The 26,279-nt window shown below is 44.9% G+C and overlaps 1 long non-coding RNA gene across 1 annotated transcript; it reads left to right on the top strand.

Moving 5' to 3' along the window:
* Nucleotides 1-712: 712 nt before the first annotated feature.
* LOC144696352 (uncharacterized) lies at nucleotides 713-19,433 on the top strand. The gene is made up of 3 exons (XR_013580150.1): nucleotides 713-850; nucleotides 2,195-2,262; nucleotides 18,565-19,433. It is a non-coding gene; the product is annotated as an uncharacterized LOC144696352 (long non-coding RNA).
* The last annotated feature ends 6,846 nt before the right edge of the window (nucleotides 19,434-26,279 follow it).

Below are 26,279 nucleotides of genomic sequence, written 5' to 3'. Positions count from 1 at the left end.
GGCGGCGGGTGTGGTCAGGCACTTATTTGTATTTGTACTGCAAAAAGATATTGAAGATATAAAATGCAGGCTAAAAATGCAACTCAATATTTCCATAGCGTCAGAGATTATCCTCTCATCTTGGGGGGAAGGAAGAGCCGAAAAGGAAGAGAACTTTTGAGTTTCTCGCTTGCAAGCTTCAGTGCACCCCTTGGGGATAGGGGGATTGTAACAAGAAACTTCAGAGGGCTAAACGAAAGGCGTATAGATTTAGTAATCTCCCTCAGGCCTTTTGACGTAGGAGAGGTACACTCATTAGACACTGGGTCGAACAATTTGTAAATAATACATAAAGGCATACATGGTCTTAACAACACAGAAACAGATCATTCGTGCACAGTGACACAATCTGCATTATTGTGAGGAAAACAGTGGGCTAAAACTGGTGACACAGGGCGGGAAATGTAATCATGTGCTGCTGGACGACCTTTTAAAATTAATCGGTTTAGAGGGAATTCTAGCCACCGCCGTATATCTTTGCAACATTAGAAATGATGCAGTTCAAAGATGCACTGGCAACGTTAATAAGGCATAGCCATCATTGGAAAACGTGTTAATCCCATGCCCTGGAATCAAGTCAGGGGGACAGCGTTCTCTTGACGTCAAGGCAGCCTGGAGATATTAAAGAAGTCAGCTTCTGCCTCCCGTGCACAGAGAGCGAGCGAAAAGCCCACCGAGAAGGATCACACTCGGCTCCCAGCTTCTCCCTAACTTTCATGGACTCTGTCGGAAAGTGAAGACTCAGTTGGTACAATGAGGATTCAAATGATGTGGTTGCTGCTGTTCCTCAGTTGTTATGCTATATGTTCAGGTGAGTGGTAACGTTTAAGGAAAATAACATTGCATTAGAAAATAACCTACTTGAAATCAGGGCACTTGTGAGCTAAGGAGAAGTTTTTTTTTCAGCTCATTGCATATTTAATACTTTCTAAAAGCTAATCTATATTTTTATTCCTCAAATTTAGAGTGACAGAATTGACATTCTTCTGTAAACCGAAATAAGTTTTAAAACATGAAGCGTTTTGGAATGTCAGTTACCTGCAGGTCAGATTTGACTCTGCAATTACAGAATGGATTGATTGGTCAGTCTGGGAGGCACCAACATGTTACCTGAAAAAAAACAGTTCTTAAATTTGGTGTTATGCGTGTGTGGGTGAAAATAATTTACCTGCTCAGAAAATTAGGACATGTTCCGGATCAACTCCAGTCATTGATCCAACAACATTGACGGGGGATCGTACAAGTTTGTACAAAAAAAATATTGTTTTAACGATTTTTCGTTCGGTCAACTAGACCAGAAGCTTAAAAAGTAGCTGAAGGTTAACTAGGGTTCCTCTTTGATTATTGATAGTATGAGGACATTTCATTTCTGATGGCAATCCAGCTTCCCAAGTGATTACGTTCCTGATTTAGTGATGCTTATCCTGTTCCATCAAAGGTTTCAATCTTGTCATGTAGAAGTACACCGACAGGAATTAATTGGAATGCTGGAGTTTATTATTTAATGCCACACTGTTCACAGCAGACGAATCCTTTCAATAATTGGATTGGAAAGAGATGCAAATAAGTTGAAATTACAGCATGTTAAACAATGCAAAGATAGGAAAATTTATGTATAAAAACCGCAGAAGAAGTTATATGGGTTAACTTTAATAGAAAATTAGCTAATTGCCTGCATGCCGTGTTGGCATACCCTAGGGACAGCTCACATTTTGCTAAGATTCCAATTATTTATTTGAGTATAAATGATTAATCTTAATTCCCATGCATGAAATATGGCCTGTCAAATTATCTTTGCTTTCACTCTAAATGTAAAGGAAGACAGAACTCTACATCTTTATTTGTTCAGATAATAATGCGTGGAGGCAGCAAAATACGAAAAACAAATACACCCTTGCATTCCACAAGCTGTACCCTGTGTTATAGAAGGCAGTTAAAGTTTCAAAACAATCCATCTCAATGTTCGAATAAGCCCCGATATGTGGATCAGAACATTTTAGTCCAGACTGGCTCTGCCCCTTGGACAGTCGAAATATCAAAGCAGCAGAGAAGCACAACGGTGAATAAGAAATTGGAATGAAAGTGATTCTCTGATGCCTTTTTTTTTAATCCCATGGTGAATACTGCAAATTTAGTTTGGAATGGTTGTTTTCAGTTTCCACAGCTTACACAGAATCAATACCAATGGAAGGTGGGCTCTTGGATCGTCTTTATGCCTTAAAGGTAGGACCGCTATGGTGAAACCAAAAATAATACGGAGGAGTTTCTTGCAATGAAGCAGATGTCTAATGTTAGTGTGCAGCAGTCTTGAATATTGTGAGTATTTAAAAGAGATCGAGTCTCTGGTTTTCTGCAATTGCTCTCTTCCCCAAACTTCACTAAAGATAGAATCGTAGAATAGAGACATCATACAGCACAGAAGGAGACTCTTCATCCCATTGAGTCCGTGCTGGCTCTCTGCAAGAGTTACCAATTAGTCCCACAACCCTGCTCTTTCCCCATAGCCCCCGAATTCTTCCTTTTTAAGTGACTGTCCAATTCCCTTTCGTAGGTTAACATTGGATCTGCCTCCGCCACCCTTTTCAGGCATCCTAGATCATAGCATCTTTCTGAGTTAAAAAAACATCTCATTTCCCCTCCCGACGGCTTTTTAATCAATTATTAAATCTATGTGCTTTGGTTACCATCCCACCTGCCAGTAAAAACAGTGTCTCCCTGCCTACCCTATCATTGGAAATGATTTGTATCATTATATTAATATATTCATGGCAATAACATAAAGAGGGATGAAATCAGTAAATACATCTACATGACTTGTTTTGTGATCAGGTGATTCTTCAGTATACATTGATAGGATTCATTTTTCCCAATTTAAGTTTCAATATAGAACTATACTGATGGATATTTATTACTTGTTAATTACATGATTTCCTTGTGATATTACTAAATTAACAATAACATATTGTCTTCAATCTTTTTCCACATTTGTACTCAAATGTCAGTATTACATGGCCAAATAACAATGATAAGTAACATAAATGTCCCATTATTTTAATTAAATTAGTAAAAGCTACTGTCACAGTACAATAGTACCGTAATCTAGGTTACAATGCACTTTTGAAGACCAACAATTTTACAGGGCTTCTTACAGTCTCAGCTTCAGTGGGGACCAGCAGAACCCCCAGGGAAATGCCGTACATGGCCACTTGCGGTAATTTTTGTCTTTCTATTTGGGATTAGAATCCCCATGGACCATCAGGGGCAAAATATTTAACAGCTTCAATTTGACTGACTGATTTACTGTAAGTAAAACATTCCAAGGTCCTTCACAATGGAAAATGGCCTCCAAGCTAAAGATGGGTGTGGGGAAGAGAGAGTAGGAGGATGATGAAAACTTTGGTTGAAAAGATGGGTTTTGAGTAAGCTTTTAAAGGGGAAAAGAACAAAAAAGGTTTTAGTAAGGAAAATCCCAACAACAGGGGTGAGTGGCTGAATGCCTCCAAAACCATGGCCTTTGCCACCTAAAAGGATAAGGGTCTTGGTTGCATGGGAACACCATCATGTCCAAGTTCCCCTCCAAGTCAGACAACATCCAGACTAATACATTTATGGCTGTCCTTTCATTGTCACTGGGTCAAAATCCTTGCTTTCCCTTCCTGATAACATTTTGAGAGTGACTTCATCACACTGCAGCGGTTAAAGGAGAAAGATCACTACCATCTTCTCAATTGCAACTGGGATGTACAATAGATGCCAGCTTTGCCAGGAACACCCACATTTCAAGAGTAAATAAAAAAAGAGACTTTGCTTCTAATCATGCAATCAAGGTAGGTAGGGGTTGCCTTAATTATTAGAGGAACAGAAGGATGGGAATGGCATCAAGTTGGAGGTGGCTGCAGAGATTTTAACTTGAGTACAGTGGAAAATGGTGGTGGTGGTGGGGGGGGACAATTATATATTGTCAAGGATGGCTGTGTGAGACTTAGGCTTGAATTTTCAGTTCGGTGGGCGGGCGCGATCGGTGCTGAAAAGCTCAGTGCTACCAGGGTGGGGACAGGAAGAGGGTGGCAATGACATCAATGGTGGTGCAGGCCAGTGCTGACAGAAAGCTCCCTGAAAGCAGAGAGATGCCTCAGGGAGCTGAAGACCTGAAACATCAAAAATAAAGGTTTCAAAAATGGAAAAAAAAGTGTCCTTGCATCATAATCAGTCACCTGAAAATTTAGCTTATGAAAACGCTGCCCACAGACATTTATTTATATTTTATTTCATCACGGAAATCTCGTTCCTGTGGATGAGGTTTATTGAAAAATGCAAAGGTCGCCTGGCCGATTTGCCTGCCCAATACCTGTAAGGTTGGATGGGCTACGTAAAATGACAGACAATTGCGCCATTAACAGTCTTAATTGTCCTCCTAATTGTCGGCGGGTGCGCTTCCGACTTTTCCGCGCACCCGCCAACCAAAATATCACATGATTTCATGCCTGATCGGGTCAGGCATGTGCCCACCTGATCAGCATAAAATTCAGCCCTTAGAATAGGGTAGGATACAGGAATTTTAGAGTTTATGGAGGGTAGAGAATATGGACAAAAATGGGAATAAGGCTTTCAGTATCATAAGAACCAAGATAACGATAGAAGCAAACAAAATTGCAAAAAATACAAAATGAGCAGTTTTAGTGATGGAGAGGACATGACATTTAATCTCAATTTTGGATTGAGCAAATTTCTTCCAATTTTTTTAAAAATTCATTCATGGGATGTGGGCTTTGCTGGCTGGGCCAGCATTTATTCCCCATCCCTAGCTGCCCTTGAGAAGGTGGTGGCGAGCTGCCTTCTTGAATCACTACAGTCCATGGGGTGTAGGTACACCCACAGTGCTGTTAGGAAGAGAGTTCCAGGATTTTGACCAAGCGACAGTGAAGGAACAGCGATATATTTCCAAGTCAGGATGGTGAGTGACTTGGAGGGGAACTTCCAGGCGGTGGTGTTCCCATCTATCTGCTGCCTTTGTCTTTCTAGATGGTAGTTGACATGGATTTGGAAGGTGCTGTCGAAGGAACCTTGGTGAATTCCTGCTGTGCATCTTGTAGATGGTGCACACTGCTGCTTCTGTGCGTCGGTGGTGGAGGGAGTGAGAGTTTGTGGATGTGGTGCCAATCAAGTGGGCTGCTTTGCCCTGGATGGTGTCAAACCTCTTGAGTGTTGTGGGAGATGCACTCATTCAGGCAAGTGGAGAGTATTTCGTCACACTCCTGACTTGTGTGTTTTAGGGCAAGCTTTGGGGAGTCAGGAGGTGGGTTACTCGTTGCATGATCCCTAGCCTCTGACCTGCTCTTGTAGCCACAGTATTTATATAGCTAGTCCAGTTCAGTTTCTGGTCAATGGCAAGCCCCAGGATGTTGATAGTGGGAGATTCAGTGATGGTAAGGCCATTGAACGTCAAGGAGCGATGGCTGGATTCTCTCTTGTTGGAGATGGTCTTTGCCTGGCACTTGTGTGGCACCAATGTTACTTGCCACTTGTCAGCCCAAGCCTGGATATTGTCCAGGTCTTGCTGCATTTGGACCTGGGCTGCTTCAGTATCTGAGGAGTTGTGAATGATGCTGAGCATTGTGCAATCATCAGCGAACATCCCCACTTCTGACCTTATGATGGAATGAAGGTCATTGATGAAGCAGCTGAAGATGGTTTGGCCAAGGTAGAAAGTTTTTGAAGTAATAAAAATAATCGTAACCTTTTTTTAAAGAAACGTAGGCTGGGATTTAGTGCTGCTGTGAGCCCTCGGTCGCTTTCCTTGGGCATGTCACAATGTAATTTAAGCACCCTCAGGCACTTGACTGGCCAGCTATGGGCCTTCCGTGCATTCGAGCCCCCAGTAGGGTGGAAATCCTGCTCTTGTTGGCAGAGCCACAAGGAGTGGTGGTTGCTGCTGGCAATGCTCCAAGGCTCAGCCTGAGGATCACCGCTGGATCCCTGGACACAGGTTAGTGGGGCAAGGCTGGTGGGGATCATGGTGTAGGGTCGCTGGAGATGGGGGAGGTTCGGAGGCAAGGGAAGGGGGTGGCTTTCAGCGGCCCTTCCCTTCTAAATTCCAGGTCCCTTGATCGGGCACTGAGTGTCTAACAATGAAGAACCTCCCCCCACCCCACCTCCCAACAAAGGCCACAGGCAAACGTGACAGGCCCCAGCTGCATGGGAGAGTCGTGTGTGTGTCCCATTAAATCCCTGAGCTACCACTAAATTCTGGAGGCCTCAAGGTTTCATGTGGCTCATTAATGAGCCTAATTAGCATCCCGCCACCAGTGGGTGTGATTCCAGCGTCAAGCCCTTCCCGCCCCCAACTTAATTAGGGATGGTTTTATCGATACCAGGAATCCAGTGTGGGTACTCCTGCCTAAGTCTCCCAGCTCCACTGCTATTATGCCCGCTCAGGCAGGCTCCATTAAATTCTGCCCATAGTTTCAAAGGCAACAAAGAATAATTAACTCAATTATAAAAGTATTCTATGATGCTTTATATCATTTATGTATACCTTCCACGCAGGTTCTTACTCTGGTACTGCTAGATAGATTCCTCCAAAATTCTGGAACATGTTGCCAGAAAAATATAGAATTTTATAATAAAATATATTCATTCTGGGTAATTTTGTAACAATTAACTGCGCATGATCCACAGTTTAATGTGAAAATAATTCACAGTGCGATTTATTTACTCTTACTGGATCAGTTTGATCACAGGTTCCTAAACAACTACTTGAATAGTCATCAAGTGAGAATAAGAAAGTTACGTATTGTAAGATTAATACTAAATTTTATTGGTAGTTTAGTGCAAACTGCAACCACAATATGTCAGTGATAGGAGAATGGGTACCAACTTTGAGCAGTTGCAGCCATCCAGGTGTATGGTGTGTGGCCTAGCTCACTCCTGACCTGAACATGGTTGATGGAGAATCTTTGAGGGCTCAAAAATGAGCGGGTCATTGCAGAGTATCCCGACTCTGGTCTGTTCTTTGCTTCAAAGCCCATCCATGAGCTTGAGTTTTAACATTTGTGTCCAGAGTATTGGCTTTATTAACTGCAAGCAGATTTTGCAGTCTGAGCTTTTGCAGTTCAAACAATGAAGCAGTAGCAATTACTCCGTATAATCGCTCATGTATTTCTGTCAGCTTTCGCAGTATCTACCTGTTTGTTTTCCAAAGAAACTGAAGAAAAGCTAGAGGATAAATTTCAAAACTTTTATTCCAGGAAATTTTATTTTGAATGGGGTAAATAAAATCTGACTCTTCTATTGTACCATTAACTAAACAGGGAGGTGGGAGAGAGGTGGAGAGGGGAGATCAGTAATCAGAAGCTCTTCCAGATTCTCAGATATAAATCTGGAAGTGTTTCTGGTTGAATTGAAAGCCAGAAGATTCAGCAGAGCTGAAACCTAGGCCAGGAAGGGAAACCCTAGAGCCAGGGTGAGCTTTATTGCAGGAATTCAGAAGCTCTTCCCTCAGCTTGCAGTGAAAACCTGGGGTCTGGCCTCATTAGCAGGCTACCCACAGAGCCCATGCAACTCTAATATTAACCTGCTGAACCTTTCTCCTATGGACCACTTTATCAATGCAGGGAAGGTTAGGTGGAGTGATAATGCCACTCCTGGTTTTCTGTCGTGATGAGAAAGATTGCTGCTAGTTAACAAAGCCCATCAATTTTTGGAGCAGGTAGCACAGAAAGCAAAATGTCTGAAAGAGCAGCCATCTTGAGGGAGGCAGGGAGGTGGGAGAGAGGTGGAGAGGGGAGATCAGTAATAGGAAGTTTTTTCCAGATTCTCAGGTATAAATCTGGAAGTGTTACTGGTTAAATTGAGAACCAGAAGATGCTGGAGACTGAGGGCCAGAAACTCTAGAAGGGGGATGTCAATGGTGTGATGAAGAGATATTAATGCCTATAATGTTAATAGAAATTATTTTTAAAATAGAGTTCTAGTGGGGTCTGTGTCTATGGCCAGAATCTTTGGGTTGGTGAGCGGGAGTTGGCCTCGCTCGCTGACATGTAAAATGACGTGTGGTGATATCAGGCGTGCATCCCAACGTCACCCCGCGTCATTCCAATCTTCAGTTCGGCGGGCGCGTACCGGAGTCAGCAGCACACCCGCTAAACTGTCAAAGGCCTGTTAAGGCCATTTAAACGTCAATTAAAATATTTAATTGAGCTGCCCGTCCAATCTTATGGTTGAATGGCGGGCAGGCGAAGAGCCCAGGCATTTATCATGAAACCTCATCCACGTGCAGGATGAGGTTCCATGAGGGTTTAAAGAACATAAGAACTAGGAGCAGGAGTAGGCAATTCAGCCCCTCGAGCCTGCCCCGCCATTCAATACGATCATGGCTGATCTCATTTCGGCCTCAACTCCAATTTCCCGCCATCTCCCCATAACCTTTCAACCCCTAACTAATTAAAAATCTGTCCATCTCCTCCTTTAAATTATTCAGCATCCCGGCATCCACTGCACTCTGAGTTAGTGAATTCCACAGATTCACGACCCTTTGAGAAAAGTAATTCCTCCTCATCTCTGATTTAAATCTACCACCCCTTAGCCTAAAACTATGACCTCTCATTCTAGAATGCCCCAGAAGCGGAAACATCCGCTCCACGTCTACTTTGTCTATCCCCTTTAGCATCTTATATACCTCAATTAGATCCCCTCTCATCCTTCTAAACTCTAGCGAGTATAGGCCTAAACTGCTCAATCTCTCCTCATAAGACAAGCCCCGTATCTCTGGAATCAATCTAGTGAACCTCCTCTGAACCGCCTCCAGTGCAACTACATCCTTCCTCAAGTAAGGGGACCAAAACTGTGCACAGTACTCCAGGTGCGGTCTCACCAATGCCTTGTACAGTTGCAACAACACTTCCCTATTTTTATACTCTATTCCTTTAGCCATAAATGCCAAAATTCCTTCCTTGCCTTCCTTATTACCTGCTGTACCTGCATACTAGCTTTCAACAATTCATGCACGAGGGGACACCCAGATCCCTCAGCACTGAAGCATTCTGACGTTTCTCCCCATTTAAATAATAAGTCGCCTTTTTATTCTTCTGACCAAAATAACCTCACACTTATCCACGTTAAACTCCAGCTGCCAAATCTTGGCCCATTCACCTAACCTGTCCATATCCATTTGTAAATTTCTTATTTCTTCATTGCAACTTACTTTCCCACCCATTTTGGTGTCATCTGCAAATTTAGCTATAGTACCTTCTATCCCTGAATCCAATTCATTAATATAGATTGTAAATAGTTGCGGCCCAAGGACCAAACCCTGTGGCACCCTACTAGTTACAGCTTGCCATCCAGAAAAAGACTCATTTATCCCGACTCTCTGCTTTCTGTTGGTTAGCCAATTCTCTATCCAAACTAATATATTACCCCTAACTCCATGCGATCTTATCTTATGTATTAATCTTTTGTGCGGCACCTTATCAAGGCCTTCTGGAAGTGCAGATATACTACATCTACAGGATCTCCATTAACCACTTTGCTTGTCACATCTTCAAAGAACTCTAGCAAATTAGTCAAACACGATTTACCCTTCATAAAACTATGCTGACTCTGATGGATTGCATTTTGACTTTCCAAATGCCCCATTACTTCCTTAATAATGTATTTCAACAATTTCGCAACGACAGACGTTAAACTAACTGGTCTATAGTTTCCTACTTTCTGCCTCCTCCCACTTTTTGAATAAGGGCGTTATATTAGCATTTTTCCAATCCACTGGAACCTTTCCAGAATCCAGGGAATTTTGGAATATTATAGCCAATGCATCCACTATCTCGTGCTGCCACTTCCTTTAAGACCCTGGGATGTAGGCCATCAGGTCCTGGGGATTTTTCACCCTTTAATCCCAATAGTTTTCTCAGTACTTTTTCTCTAGTGATGGCGATTGTTCTAAGTTCCTCCTCTATATCCTCTGCACTGCCTGTTACTATTGGGATGGTACTAGTGTCCTCCACCACGAAAAGTTTTAAAGTTTAATAAAATTTTTCAATAAAATTCATTGATATGTCCCAGCTCATGTGATACTGTCACATCAGGAGACATGTCTTAATGTTTTTTTCTTTATTAAAATTTTTAGAAATCAAACTAATCTCCCTGAGGCAGCTCTGTGTCTCAGGGAGATCCCTGTGCTCTTTTGTGCACATGCGCAGGCGGCGATCAGCTGCGTGCCTGCCCACTCCCGTCCAACCTCCCTGACGGGGAGAAAGTTCTCCCCTATCTTCTCTTTCCCTGGTTATCCTCTTCCCAGTGATATACTTATAGAATATCTTGGGATTTTCCCTGCTGGTAAAAGTAGGGAAAATCCCAAGATATTCTATAAGTATATCAATGGGAAGAGGATAACGAGGGAAAGGGTAGGGCCCATAAAGGACCAAGGGGGCAATCTATGGGTGGAGCCAGAGGACAGCGCTAGAGTGTTGAATGAATACTTCACATCCGTCTTCACCCAAGAGAATGAGGATGAAGGTATCGAACTCGGGGAGAGAGACTGCGAGGTTCTTAAGCAAATTGATATAGGGAGTGACAAGGTATTGGAGGTGTTGGCAGGCTTAAGAGTGGACAAATCTCCAGGTCCCGATGATTTGTGTCCCAGACTGCTGAGGGAGGCAAGGGAGGAGATTGCAGGGGCTCTGACCCAAATTTTTAATTCCTCTCTGGGCACGGGGGAGGTGCCAGAGGATTGGAGAACAGCTAATTTGGTTCCGCTATTTAAGAAGGGTTGTAGAGATAAGCCAGGGAACTACAGGCCGGTGAGTCTCACGACATTGGTAAGGAAACTATTGGAGAAATTTCTGAAGGAGAGAATCTATCTCCACTTGGAGAGGCAAAGTTTAATCAGGGATAGTCAGCATGGCTTTGTCAGAGGGAGGTCATGCCTAACAAATTTGATTGAATTTTTTGAGGAGGTGACCAGGTGTGTAGATGAGGGTAGTGCAGTTGATGTAGTTTATATGGATTTCAGCAAAGCCTTTGACGAGGTCCCACATGGGAGACTTATAAAGAAGGCAAATGCACATGGGATACAGGGTAATTTGATAAGGTGGATTCAAAATTGGCTTAGTTGTAGGAGGCAGAGGGTGATGACAGAAGGATGCTTTAGTGACTGGCAGCCAGTGTCCAGTGGCGTACCACAGGGATCTGTGCTGGGTCCCCTAATATTTGTCATATATATAAATGACATAGATGACTATGTGGGGGGTAGGATTACTAAGTTTACGGATGACACAAAGATTGGCCGGGTGGTTAACTGTGAGTTTAAGTGTCTTGGGCTACAAGAAGATATAGACGGGATAGTCAAATGGGCAGATAAGTGGCAGATGGAATTTAACCCTGAAAAGTGTGAGGTGATACACTTTGGAAGGAGTAATTTGACAAGGAAGTATTCAATGAACGGCATGGAACTAGGAAGTTCTGAGGAACAAAGGGACCTTGGCGTGTGTGTCCATAGATCTCTGAAGGCGGAGGGGCATGATGGGTGGGGTGGTGAAAAAGGCATATGGGACACTTGCCTTTATCAATCGAGGCATAGATTACAAAAGTAGGGAGGTCATGTTGGAGTTGTATAGAACCTTGGTGAGGCTACAGCTGGAGTTCTGTGTGCAGTTCTGGTCGCCACATTATAGGAAGGATGTGATTGCACTGGAGGGCGTGCAGAGGAGATTCACCAGGATGTTGTCTGGGATGAAACATTTAAGTTATGAAGAGAGGTTGGATAGACTTGGGTTGTTTTCATTGGAGCAGTGAAGACTGAGGGGTGACCTGATTGAGGTGTACAAGATTATAAGGGGCATGGACAAGGTGGATAGGGAGCAGCTGTTCCCCTTAGTTGAAGGGTCAGTCACAAGGGGGCATAAGTTCAAGGTGAGGGGCAGGAGGTTTAGGGGGGATGTGAGGAAAAACTTTTTTACCCAGAGGGTGGTGACGGTCTGGAATGCACTGCCTTGGAGGGTGGTGGAGGCGGGTTGCCCCACATCCTTTAAAAAGTACCTGGATGAGCACTTGGCACGTCGTAACATTCAAGGCTATGGGCCAAGTGCTGGTAAATGGGATTAGGTAGGTAGGTCAGGTATCGGTGCAGACTCGATGGGCCGAAGGGCCTCTTCTGCACAGTGATTCTGTGAAATAAAACGTGTGTCTGTGTGTGTCTTAATTGGATCAAAGCCAGCTAGTCTGGGTGCTTTGTTGTAGAATAGTTTTGAGATGTTAATTAGGTAAAATTAGGGTCGAAGGTAAAGTGTAAATTTGCATTTGTTAAAGTAAACCATTCAAGAGTGTGGGTGAAATCTTACACCTAGGTAGAAGACGCCAAACAATGTGTTTATTTTTTCAGCTTACTAATAACATTGGTGGGACGAATGGATGTTATTGTTAGAAGGGGTAAAGTTAAAAGCCTAGTGACACATTGGAAAATTTACATTCAAAGAGAAAGATATATATAAAGGAGAAAGGAGATTGTAAGGTAGAGGCACTTTAAGATCCAACAAGTGTGAGAAGCCTCCAGCCTGTAAGCCTCGAGCTACTGTCTGCAAGGACCCAGAGCTGAAAGAAACTTATTTTGAATGTGACTGTTTAGCGTGTGCTCTGCCAGGTGTCTCTTTAAATCTATGAGATTTATTGCTGCCTTAACGGGGGTGTAACTGAGAGTCAGGTTAATTAGGGGATTTTTATAGTTATTATAGTAGTAATTTTGTAGACATATGTATATGTTTACAATCTTTCTTGTATTAATAAATGCTTAATTTAGTTTTATAAAAACCTCTTGAGACTCAGTGGTCTTATTACCACTGAATTCAAAGCCTGCATCTCGAAACATACAAATTGCAAAAATAGGTTCTGACAGTTGTTTCAAGTTCCCGTCTGGGTTTTGAACAACCCAGCCTTTATCATTGGCTGTGTCGTAATAATGGAAACAAAAATTGGGTAATTCCTGTTATGTTTGCCAATTAGCAACTTAAGTTTTTTTTGCTGTTAGTGCTCAAAAATTTACTCCCATATTAGAATAGTTTGACAATAAAATGCCTCAGTGTGGAACACAGTGAGTGAATAATTAATTGAAATAAGAAGAGTCTATGGGTGAGATGTTTAGCTATAATTAAAAATACGGTTTATCTACATATGGATATTCCCTCTCATATTCAAAAATAAAGTCATAGATAAAGCGTAGCTAGTTATGAGTTCAAGCTTTGAATCGATAACTCCAGTGTGAAGCTATGCTGTTGGAGATGAATAGAAATGATGAACTTGAATAAACCTGTGTTAGTAAAATTGCTATTTGACATTATTCCAAATTCAACTCAAGGTCTTACCTGATCTGATATTAATGGAGAATTTTCAAGCCACTTCCTCAACCATTCTTTTTATCTCCCTCACCTCAATTTCCTGGTTAGTGTTTGTTGTCATATACCTTTAAGGGATAGTAGCAAGACATCACTAGAAGGGAAGTGTGCCACGTGATCAAGTTTTTGTTTCACTTTTGCTTCTGAGCAGAGCGCGTGCATACACGCACAGCTCTGATACTGATGTCTTCAAGCTTTCTATCTATGTATATCTGTTCTCATGTGCCTAGTCTAAATAATGAACCCACAACATGTTTACACAATCCATTATGTGTGATTGGTGCTTATATCATTATAACAACACAACATAGTATGCAGCAGTGGTCAAACAGTATGGCAACAAGATTAAGTACAGGTACGACATGGTGAACAACCTTAGATTGCACTACATGGCATGAGATGACCCTCAACATTCTGGTCAGACCATAACACAGTTGCAATGTCAGAGAGTGTTCAATCACAACATGGTAAATGCACAGAAAAGCACACAGTGCCAGGATAATGCTCAAATAAAAAGCTGGTAATTAGACGGATCCCACGTAGTGAGATTGCAGTACATGGTCTGTTAGTCAGTGAGTAGGACAGCATGTTGTGAGGACTAGGTTAGATCAGTTGGGACAAGGGAGTGACCAGGGTGTGCGCTGGATCTATAGCGAGCGAGAGCCAAACAAAAAAAAAGTCATAAAAATCAGGCCAGAAAATGTTGCAATTGTAACGGGCAGAGCTTTGAAAAAGAGCTCAAAGTGGCTACAACAACATTCCTCCCAATTACCACCGGAGAAGGAAGGGGCGGAATTATCCCAGATTTACACTAAATGCTGTGACGGGTGTGTATTGGCGTGTTTTCATGCCATATCATCCCAAACCCACCACATTATTTATGCATCCTCGAGAAACACATCATTTTGATGGGCAAATGAGAGCCCAGTCCAGCCGCGCGCACACGTCTCAATGCATCCAGCCCCATGACTACTACAGGGAAGATGTCCACGAAAGGCAAAAAAACTGCAACCCCCAGGTTTAATGACCTGCCACTTTTAATACCATTTGGACGCCATGGGGGCCCACCATGATGTCCTCTACTCCCGCTCTGGCCATAGTATAGGCAGCGGCATCATCAATGCAGCATGGCAGGTGGTGGCAGTGGTGGTCAGTTCAAATGCTGCACAGAATGCAGGTAGACAAATGATCTCATTTGTGCAGCCAGGGTAAGGCAAGCAACTCATCACTCTAAACTCACATACTCAAGCCCATCACACATTCACTGGCATCTCACTCACTGCCAGCTCAAGGGGCATTGCCACCCATTCTCACACACACACCCTCACATCACCATCTGGCCTCATCTCCTCTGGAGACTGCCCCCTCAGCTCTCACCATCTTGAGGCCACTTGCACAGATCGACATGTACTCCACACACACCCTTGGATACCCACCTTCCCCAACACAGCTCTTGTCCTGCAGCCTCTTCCCTTGCCTGAGGCCACTTCTCCCCCCTCCCCAAGTAAGACCTTGCCCTGCATCAACATATGGTTGATCTGGTAGGTAAAGACCTACCCGTTAGCCCGCCTAAAAGTGATGTGGTGCTGTCTGTGAAGCTTGGCGCTGATGACCACGAGCGCTGACTGAAGCAAGATAGGCAAACAAGCCTTGAAGTCCCGAGTGAAGTGCAGCCCACCAGGTGCACGTTGCTTATGTGCTGTTGTGAAACACATCAGCACGTTTACCCGCCAATTGGGCAGAAGATCCGGTTGCGGGGGGATGAGTCCCGAAGGCTGGCCTTAAAGATATGCTGATGTATTACAATGATATTCCTGATATATTACAATGATATTCCTGATGTCTGGTGGCGGGAAACAGCCGGGCTGAGCGGATGATCGCAAACTGGTTTCACGCTGTCACGAAACCGATCGCACAATATTGTCTGCTCATGCCACTGGACATGCCCAACACCAGCGGGCATGGAAAATCCTGGCCAGGGTCAAAGAGATATTGTGAAAATATCCACAAAATTCCCCAGTTTGAATTGAGATGCAGCTGACCTACTCCCCGAATTCAAGATGTTTAAACAGTGTACAGAGCTGTTGCTTTTTGATTCAGGTGTGTCTGAACCAGACGAGCAAGCCATAAAAATTCGCCTAGCAATTGAGAATGAAGCAATTGAACACATCAGGATTAACAGTAGAGATAAAGGATCCCCAAAAGACATGGACTACGTTGGAAGACCCTTTCAGTTTCAGGTTAAACTTCCGTATTCATCGACTAGAGTTCATATCATTTCGACAACAGCCTACGGAATCCATAGACCACCATCAGCAGATGCAGAGAAAAGGGCATGTCCTGTGATTTTTCAAATGCAGAGCTAGTAAACAGAAATGTTGAGTTGGTCGCAACCACCCCATGGAAGAATTCCAGAAAGTTCTGCTAGACAAGACAAAAATGTATAGCATCGAAGAGCTATTCAACAATAGATGTAAGTAAGAAGCAACCCTCTCAGGTCGACGAAGCTTACAGGCCCTAACTGCAACATCAATTTTTGGTGCACTCGCTAGAACACCCAAACCTAGCAAGACATGTGGAAGGTGTGGCTTTCTGCATGCACCAAGGAAATGCCCAGGTTTTCAGCAATTCTGCAAGGCGTGTGGCAGAAAGGACCACTGGCAGCCGCAGTACACTAGAGCAAAGCTGACACAGCTACAAAGAGTCGTGCACTGATCAGACCATGCACAACAGATACCTTCAAGAAAGAAGAATGACCGTCTGGTATCCCGTCAGAAACATATACATGAGGTGATTGACAAAGCAAAACATGATGATGTTGTGCACGATGAGGCAAAGAGCATTGAACACGTTTCACACTGTCACCCTCGTAGAAAACGTACGTGCCTTCAAACCATCTGAAGTGTTTGCCAAGATTCAAATTATCTGCCCTAAGAAAGTTGGTAACTATTCGCCATTGGCCAAGATTGACACAGGGGAAAGTGTCAACATGTTACCTCTGCAGATTCTAAAAGACATATATTGACAGACATGGAAGTCCATGGCAAAACCTACCATTGTGCAACTTGCAGTGTACAACAGTTCATTTATTCCATGTGCAGGATCCATAGTCTTGGAGTGCAAGTACAATCAATCCTTCTGGGTATCACAGATGTTTACATCATGGAGAGTAAAGGCTCAGTGATTGTAGGTCTATTGGCATGTTGTGCTCTCACACTAATAGCAATCCATGGAATCAGTCAAACTACATATTGCAGATCAACTTCAGAAACTACTCCTGTCACCTCAGTTCATGACCTAACTTCAAAATATCCAGAATGTTTCAACAAAATTGGCAGTTTCAAGGGAGATGCAACATTACGCTTGCAGGAGAATGCAAGTCCATCAACTGATCTGGTACATATTGCGTAACACAAATGTCAGCAGCTACAAGAAGAAATGGTGAAAGATTCTACACTACAGAAACTGTGGAAAGTCATCACCGAAGGATGACCTGATTCAGTTCAGCATGTGCATGAACATGTGAGACCATTTTGGCCTTAGTGGGGCGAGCCACACATCTCTCAGGAAGTCATTTTTAAAGGCAGGCAGGTCATCATACCAGAATCTTTGTGACCTGATATTCTTCAACTACTTCGTTACTCACACATGAGCATTGATGAGATGAGAAGGTTCACAAGAGAGACAGTCTATTGGCTGGGTATGAATACTGACATTGAAGTCATTGTGAAGAACTGTGAGGCATGTCAAAAGCATTTGCCAACTCAGCACAAAGAACCACTGAATTTACATGAAATTCCTACCCATCATTGGTCCAAAATCAAATCTGACCCCTCTCATGCCCAAGCAATTGACTTCATTATCATCATAAACTACTTTACCAAGTGCCCTATTATTCAACAATTGCACAATACATCTAGCACAACTCTAGGTGCTATTTTTACTTTATTTGGTGTGCCTTGAGAGCTCATTGTGGATAAGGGACTGCAACTTATTGATGAACCATTTCAGGATATGTGTGAGAGATTGAATATCGATCAGACCACTTCCCCTCCTCATTCCCCTAGATCTAACGGCCTAGCTGAATGGATAATTTGCATTGTGAAATCCCTAATTCTCAAATGTAACCAGACCAACCAAGATCTGCATATTGCAATGTTACCTCTGAGAATAACACCTTTTTAAGCGCAACTATTCCATCACTGGCAGAGCTCATGTTAGGCAGATCAGTGTGTACCAATCTACCTACTTATACCCATTATACTCTCTCAGAAACTAGAGAGCAACTTTTAAAACTATAAGAGATGGCCAACATTCACAACAAAAAAGCAGGTACAGTATTGCCAAGTTTAGAGTGGGGGTAACATGTTTGCATCCAGGATCCTACAGAAGCCTACGTGGCCATCAGCCGAGGTGAGGAGCATTTGTTCAGAACCAAGTTCCTATGAAGTCATTATACACAAAGGCGCAACGGTGAGGCGTAACAGAGGACAAATCAGATCCATTCCAGCTCATCAACCACCATACAGCTCTATCACATCAAGGACAAGATCCCAAATGCAACCAGGAACATCATCCATGAATGACAACCCCACAGATCGCTTAGAGACTAATAGATTCATCAGTTCTATACCCTTGCGTAATGGTAACTAAACATGAACATGTATTGTAAATAGTTCTACTTCTTTGGAAGGGAGGAAAGTGCCTTTAGAAAGAAAGGGGCGTGTTGTAATATGCCTTTAAGGGATAGCAGCATGACATCACTAGAAGGGAAGTGTGTCAAGTAATCCAGTTTTAGTCACATACACAGGGCTGCTGCTATCTTTCTAGCTTTCTATCCATGCCTATCTGTTCCCATGTGCCCAGTCTAAATAAATGAACCCACGTGTTTGCATAATCCCTTATGAGTGATTAGTGCTTAAATCATAACAGCACAACAGTGCTCACCTGTCTCTTTGTAAAACTCCGATTCACTGCTTTTAATGGAGTAAGTGTCATAATTTTTCACTGTTATTGACTTGATTTTGGACACCAACAAATGGCATACTCTTTGAAAACTGTTTTCTGCACCTTGCTCTTATTACTGTTTCCCTAAAATATGCCTTCTGAGTTGTAATGGTGATCACCACATGTTTTGTAGTTGTTTCAGGCACACCAAGACAATGGTGACTATGAAGACTCAGAATATAAGAAAGAGAAGCAAGGAAAGAGAAAATATCCATACATTTTGAAAAGACAAGTGCGCATTGGAAAATCCCGTAGGCCTTATATACTTAAACGGAATTCTGTCTTCTTCATGAATTAATATTTGATACAGGTATAAATTTTCAAGTAAACATGCAAGTCTTTACTAGTTACCTGGATCCATATATTAACATGAGTAATTTCATTTCCTATTTTACTGATTTAATACCGCCTCTCATCAGCATAAAGAGCATGAACAATCCACAAAAACAGATGTACATCCATCTTATTTAACATGAGATCAGAACTTGTCAATGTTTCAAAAGATAATTTGTATATTTTGGTGATGTGCATCACTGAATCCTATTTGTCATATGAGAGGATACTGGAACTTTGCATGCTGGGGGAGATTTTGTATTTCTGTGCTCCCCAGGGTGCATATTGGATAATTGTGCTTTCCTAGCCAACAGTTTTTAACCATTGGAATGAAAAAGGTGTAAAAGAACAGGTTGTGGGAATACAATTGCTCAATATGCATTTCCAGCATTGGGGTCTCAGAAGCAGGACATTGTCGCCATTTGCCTTTCTTTTACTTATGAATGTGTAGTTAGTTTGAACTCAGTACATTTGATGGCAAGTAAACCTTGTGTGATTAAAGGTATAAAATGTCACATGTTTAAACTGAATATAAAAATTTCCTGCATGACATTCCTCTCAAGTTTAGGTCAGAATTGTATGTTCAGATATGTCATTGTTTATCATTAATATGTCTTCGATTTGTCATCAAATTGTACACAACAGATCCTCATTTAACTGTCAAATGCATTGTCTTCAGATGTTAATAAACTTCAATTAAAATGCTGTGTGTATTCAAAGTTCCTCCTTTGCTTTGCAGTTGATTGAAATTTTTGTGTCCTGCAGAAATCTTCTTAACTCACAACATACACTTCCCAAAGTTTTTACCCTGAACAATCTGTGATGAATGTTATTGCTAGTATAGCATTACCGGCAGCAGAGAATAGGCAGAGTACAAGGCAAGTACCTGAGGTTGGCCAACTCCACATAAAACTTGCTTGATCATTAACTACAGCCATTAACATTTATTTCAGAGGAGAATGTTTTACATTCAGGTGGATGAACATTCTGGTTTTGTGTTTTATTGCTGAAAATTTTAAAAATTGAGTACGTTTTCAGATCGTTACACATTTTATTTTAAGATAAATATTTGTGGAAAATTCTTCATTCGTATTCTTGAAGCAATATTGCTGACAAAACATTGAGCAGAATTTGACCCTCGATAGGTGGGCAGGTCCCACCGGCTCGGTGGCGGGCGGGCAGCCGAACTCCGCCGTCGAAACGGGCCCCGCCGCCATTTTGAGTGGGCAGGCCAATTAAGGCCCGCCCAGCAGCCTGCCCAACAGGAAGCGCTTTGTGCTTCCTGTGCCGGGGTGGGGAGGGATTCCCCATCTGTCAAAGTGCGCTCTTTCACGAATGCATGCGCACTGCTCCCTGAGACTAAGTGCTGTCTCAGGGAGATTGGTGACAGTTTAAAAAACTTCAAAAATCGCAAAATTAAAAAATGATTAACATGTCCCCCTCGTGACAGTGTCACATGAGATGGGACATGTTAATAAATATTACATAAACTTTATTAAAGATTTTTTAAACAGACATAAAACCTCATCCCGCTAGTGGATGAGGTTTCATGTTTTTTCTCCTTCCCGCCGGGGCTCCTGGCCTGCCCACCAGCCTTAAGGTTGGACGGGCAGGGCCTTTATTTGGCTTAATTATCCTGTCAATGGCCTCAGTTGGCCATTGACAGGTCGGCGGGCGGACAGCTGATTTTGCTGTTCGCCCGCCTTCCTGAATATTTAAATGGGGCGGGATGACATCGGGGGGTTCCTCCACATGTCATCCCTTGTCATTTTCCCGTTGGCGAGCGGGCCCTGCCCCCAAATCGCCGACGGGAAAATTCTGGCTATTATCTATTTGCAAGAAATGTTTTTGGGGGTAAAATTGGATAGCCCCCTGAAAATGGGTGCAGGAATCATACAATTAACCTTTGTCTGTCACTTCTGGTGCACGCAGCATGCAAACTTCATACCACCTGCTCATTTACTTGATTGCAGTGTTCAACCCAGAGCTAAACTTGCTGTCGAGTGTCTGCATGCCTCAGCAGGGGGCCCAGGTTCATGTGACACTAGAATCACCTAAAGCTAGGAGACCCCTTCTGTCTGGGATAGCTGTTGAAAGTGGTTTAATTAGGAGATTCTGACCTGTAATAAGAAAGACTAATGGTGCCACAGGGGAGAGTGCATGCTCCAAGGTTCCCTGGACTGGACATTGTGGCATAGGAGGTAGAGAGCAGGAGAGATGTTCTCTGTGCACAGGAGGGGCAGAGGCCTTCTAGAGAGACATTGCAAAGGCAGTGGGATCAGGTAGCAGTCGCAGTCAATGTCAGCAGTTTAGCCCCAGGACCTGGATGCAGCGCCACAAGGGGTTCAATGCCCTGACACAAATGGTCAAAGTCAGTGAGTGCATCTTCAAATGCCACATACTACCAACTGAACCACTCACCTCAGGCACTGCTCGATTCACCATACCCCCATCACTCACCTACCAACAATATCTGTCAATCACGAGTCATATCTACAATTCATAGCTTCACCTTACCCTCACACACATAGCGCCGTTGCAAGCCTCACAGCCACATCTCACAGCTCTTACACACTGAGAGCTGTTCAACCGTGACAGCCACATCACCCAAACACATTGTGTGCGACAGTCATTGACTTACTTTTCTCTCTCGTGCAGGTTAAGTTGGAGCACAACTGCTGGCAGGAGCACATATCTGGTGGGAGACAGATACTGGCTGCCTGTCCTCACTTCCATGGAGGAGACAGTGTTCACTATCATTAGAGTGGTCTTAATTGAGGCCATTGTCAGTGTGGGGCTGAAACCATTGAAGATGAAGGTATGCTCATACCTTATATTCTTTCTCACATCCCACATCCTGCTATTCCACAATCTCTTCTGATCTACAAGCATCAGATGGTGTAAGTTTCTATCTCTTATTTTTTCCCCGCCACTCCTGCGCCTCCCATCCTTCACCACAACTCTACTCTTGTGCCTTTCTCTCTTCAGGTATCCAAGAACTGCCACCTGGTCAGGCAGTGGTGGAAGAGTAAGGGGTCGCAGAGCGGGAAGACAATGAAGAAGAAAAACTATCATTTGGTCTCAGACTCTCCGCTGCCAGTTCAGGTATTGACATTTGCATGTACATTACAGGTGGGATCTGCACCTGGTGAGACACTGGGCATGAGTGGCAGCCAGGAGAGGGACAAGTGTAGCGGAGGTGCCAGCTTGCTGAAGGGTGAGGTCACACAGAAGATCTGCTGTAGAGTCAGATGAGGACTTTGATGGCCGATATCTAGAAGATGAATATCAGGTAAGGATACTGAAATATTTGGTGCATTGGTAGTGCTGCCAGAGAGTTGTGGCCAATTTCAAGGAGCATGAAGTGTATGGCACTAACTTCGCAGTAACCGCTAGCCATTTGCTTATACCAAAGTAAAAGGATAAATCAAAGCAGTTCTCCTTAATGAACACCATCATGTAATATTTCAAATTGTTTTCCTTTAGATACAACTTGAAGAATTCGAGGACATATGGCAACACTTCCATGCAGGTCACAATCTGCATCTTTTAGCTGGAAAATTAATTCAACATTCAAAAGTTATTCATGGGCAGAATATTTCCGTCGACGTGCGGGGGAGGGGCGGGACACACATGCCGACGCGCGGTGACGCCGGGCGCATGTTCCGACATCACTGCGCGCTATTTCGGTGGGCGGGCGCGCAACGATGTCCATTGCACGACCGCCATTAATTAACGGGCCACTTAAGGCCCTTGAGGCTCCAATTGACCTGGATTTTAAGGCGCCCGTGCGATCTTCGGCTCGTCGCATGGGCGCAACGGGCAGGCGGGTATCAGAAATTTGCATGAAGCTCATCCACGGGCGGAAGAAGAGGGCTCAGTGGGTTCTCGAATCCAGACATTTCAAAGTTACTGCTCAGAAGTTAGTGAAACTTCCCTGTGTGAGGTGGAAAAGCTGCAATCGCATAGCAGCTACTTGGACTGGACTCATAACCTTCAGGTCAGCACTTTTCAGTGAGGATTTGTTTTGGGGCCTGTCGGTTTCAGGAAGCCTCCCTGAGCCTGGGAATGGGAGCTGAACTCTCCACTGGAGGCACCTCATCTGAGGAGGAAGGGAGGGCTAGAAAGGGGAGGAGGCCAGGAGTGCACATTCAGCCTCCAGGGGCGCCACCTTTGGGAGGACAGGCGCAGGCACAAGGGATGCAGGGCCAAGAGGTAGTCCAAGGCAGAAGTGGTCGCAGAAGATGCCACTATCCTGCTGCCTGCGACGAAGCAGCTACCTCAATATGTCTGAGGTGCAGTGCCGAAGGAGGCTCCGTCCGTCAAGGGAGACAGTCAACTATATCTGTCAGATGATTGGTCTAGAGATCTCAGCTAACTATGTGGGTGGTAACCCCATGCCAGTGGCTCTGAAGGTCACAGCTGCCCTGAACTTCTATGCCCCTGACTCCTTCCAAGGGTCAGTGGGTGATCTTTGCGGCGTCTCCCAATCAGCTGTCCACACTTGTGTCAAGCAGGTTACAGACGCTCTGTTCAGGTGTGCATTGACCTTCATTCACTACCATTGGGACCAGGCAAGCCAGATACAGCGAGCCAGAGACTTTGCGGCCATTGCTGGCTTCCCCCGCGTCCAGGGTGCTATGTGGCCATCAAGGCGCTAGTAGGTGAGCCCGTTGCCTTCTTCAACAGGAAGGGCTTAACTCCATGAACATGCAGATAGTGTGTGATCACAGGATGCAGATTCTACAAGTCTGTGCAAGGTACCCGGGTAGCTCCCACGACACCTACATCACGAGATACTCTCAGGTGCTGGGGCTCTTCAGTGCTCCAGCACGGCTGGATGGATGGCTGCTGGGTGACAAGGGCTATCCCCTCAGAAGGTGGCTCATGACGCCTCTCCGCCATCCAAGAACAGAAGCTGAGCAGCGGTACAATAGGAGCCATGACTCCACAAGGGCTGTGGTGGAGAGAACCATCTGTCTTCTCAAAATGCACTTCAGATGCCTGGACCATTCCGGGGGCGCATTCCAGTACCCCCCAGATCGTGTGTTGCTGATAGTGGTTGCTTGCTGCGCTCTCCACAATCTTGCGCTGCAGGAGGGACGACACAGTGGATGATGAAGATGTAGACGGAGTGACTGTAGCTGAACACGATGAGCCCAGCAGTGGGTCCGAGAATGAGAACGCACAGGGAATTGCTGAGGGGGCACACGTTGACCCGGGCATACTCCAGGGAGGCAGGGACACCCAGGACTATCTAATCCAAGGAACCTTTAGCTAGCACAGCACATATGGGTCTCCAACACAAGCCTGGCCTGTAGCTTCCTCCCTGGAGACCTTAGTGCAAAATCTGTCTGGATAGGAGCATTGGCGATAGGCCCAGTCAATAAATGTAAATGACACACAAATCACTCATCAAATCTCAGGAATCCATGCACCTGCCCAAGAAAAGAGGCACCCACAGCCATTTTAGACGACATAAATTTAATGCTGTAACAAAATTCTCTTGACATAACAGAAATAAAATGGTGTTGCACTTCACACACAATCAGAAGGAACTCAAAGGGGGGGCCAACAAAAAACCACCAGTGATGACCCCGGGGTGTGCCTAAGGTGCCTTCATCTTACGTTTGCGGGTGCTATGTCTTCGTGGTGCCCCCTCGCTGGCACTGGCATCTGAGACAGCCTGCTCTCTCTATGATGTCCTGTTGGCCTCGATGACCTTGGCGGACGTCCTCTGGTCCGTCGAGCCTGTGCTGGCCCCGCCTGGGAGGGAGCTGCCAGTTCCATAGCTGGCATCACCCCAGTCGTCGCAGCCTCATAGGATGCCGCGGTCACAGGGAGAGGGACGGAGGAGCTGCCACCCTCATCCGGAGCACCCTGAGAGGAGCCCGCAGAGACGACAGGCAGCTGCTGCACCGATGTGAGGTATGTTCGGCCCTCCCTGCTCCCCGTAGATGGATGGGCACCAAGGTGGGATACCTGGTGCCCAAACCACCGCCCACATGGGCACTGACCATATGAGGTCAATACCCCTGTAAGGGATTGCAGGTCCGAGCGCAAGCCCAGGAACCCCTGATCCTGTCCCTGGAGCTGCCTCTCTATGAGAGTTGCCACTCTCTCCATGGAGGAAGCTTGGTGCTCAGCCATGAGGCTCAATGCACCGGCCAAGGTCCGCGTAGACTCCTCCACCACTGACACCATGCCAAACAGAGCCTCATGTATCTCCACCAGATGGTCCGGCACACCCGGCCGCATCTCATTAGTTGGCTGCATTGCCGATGACTCCAGAGGCTCATCATCAGCGACGGACTGAGCATGTGCCTGGGTCCCTGCAGTCCTCCGGCTGCTGGCACCATTGGCACTCTCTGTCTCCTCCAGCGACTGTGAAGTGCCCTCATTGCTGTGACCCAGGACACTAGCCGAAGATGTGATGCCCACCGAGGTACCAGTATCTGTGCTGGTGCCTGCCTGGCAGAGATGGTGTGACGCTCCTGATGGTGCAACTTCATGGCCCTCAGGCATCAGAGGGGCCCCTGCTGCTCCTGGGCCCGGCCCTGCGCCATTGATCCTGAAAGGAAGAGTAAGGACATTCGATCAGTTAGCCTGTGGGCAATGTCAATGTACATGCCTGTCCCCCGGATCACCAAGCGCTCATCATCCCACGCGCACTGGGCAAGCCATGTTGGTTACGTCACTCACTCAGCAATCAGCACTGCCATGGATGTTGTGGGACTTCTGGTGATGTGAGTGCTGGCCATACATACCTGCCCGTGGAACCCCAGCCTCTCCAACTCCAGTGGACCTGGCCCCAGGTCGAGGGCCTTTTGCTCAAAACGGCTAAGTAGTAAAATCTGGCCTGGCCCACCGCCAGTCCTCAGCTGCTTGGTGTTGTTATGAGAATCCTTCTCCTGGAAATGAAAAAATAGCACTGATAAGTGATACTTGTACTTGGCCCGCCCGCGTAAAATGGCGGCGTGGTCCCGATCGCCGGTGGCGATCGTGTCCGCGACCACCCGCGCCCGCTCCTGCACGTCCCGCTCGACATGGGGAAAATTCTCCCCCATGTAACTTTACCAAGTAAAGCAGGTGTTTAATATACGAACATACAAATTAGGAGCATGAGTAGGCCACTTGATCCTTTGAGCCTGCTCTGCCATTCAATAAGGTCATGACTGATCTAACTGTAACCTCAACTCCACATTCCTGCCTACCCCCGATAACCTTTCACCCCCTTGTTTATCAGGAATATATCTACCTCTACCTTAAAAAAAATTCAGGGACTCTACATCCACCACCTTTTGAGGAAGAGAGTTCTGAAGACTTATGACTCTCAGAGAAAAAAATTCTCCTCATTTCTGTGTTAAATGGGCAACCTTTATTTTTAAACAGTGACACCTAGTTCTTGATTCTCCCACAAGAGGAAACACCCTTTCCACACCCACCCTGCCAAGACCCTTCAGGATCTTATAGGCTGCATCTTCCAGTCAGTGGGCGGGGCCCACTCGCCGACAC

Source organism: Cetorhinus maximus, chromosome 22, assembly GCF_964194155.1.
Source record: "Cetorhinus maximus chromosome 22, sCetMax3.hap1.1, whole genome shotgun sequence".
NCBI lineage: Eukaryota > Metazoa > Chordata > Chondrichthyes > Lamniformes > Cetorhinidae > Cetorhinus > Cetorhinus maximus.
The sequence above is the reverse complement of the archived record's forward strand: the minus strand, read 5'-3'. Positions and strand labels throughout refer to the sequence as shown.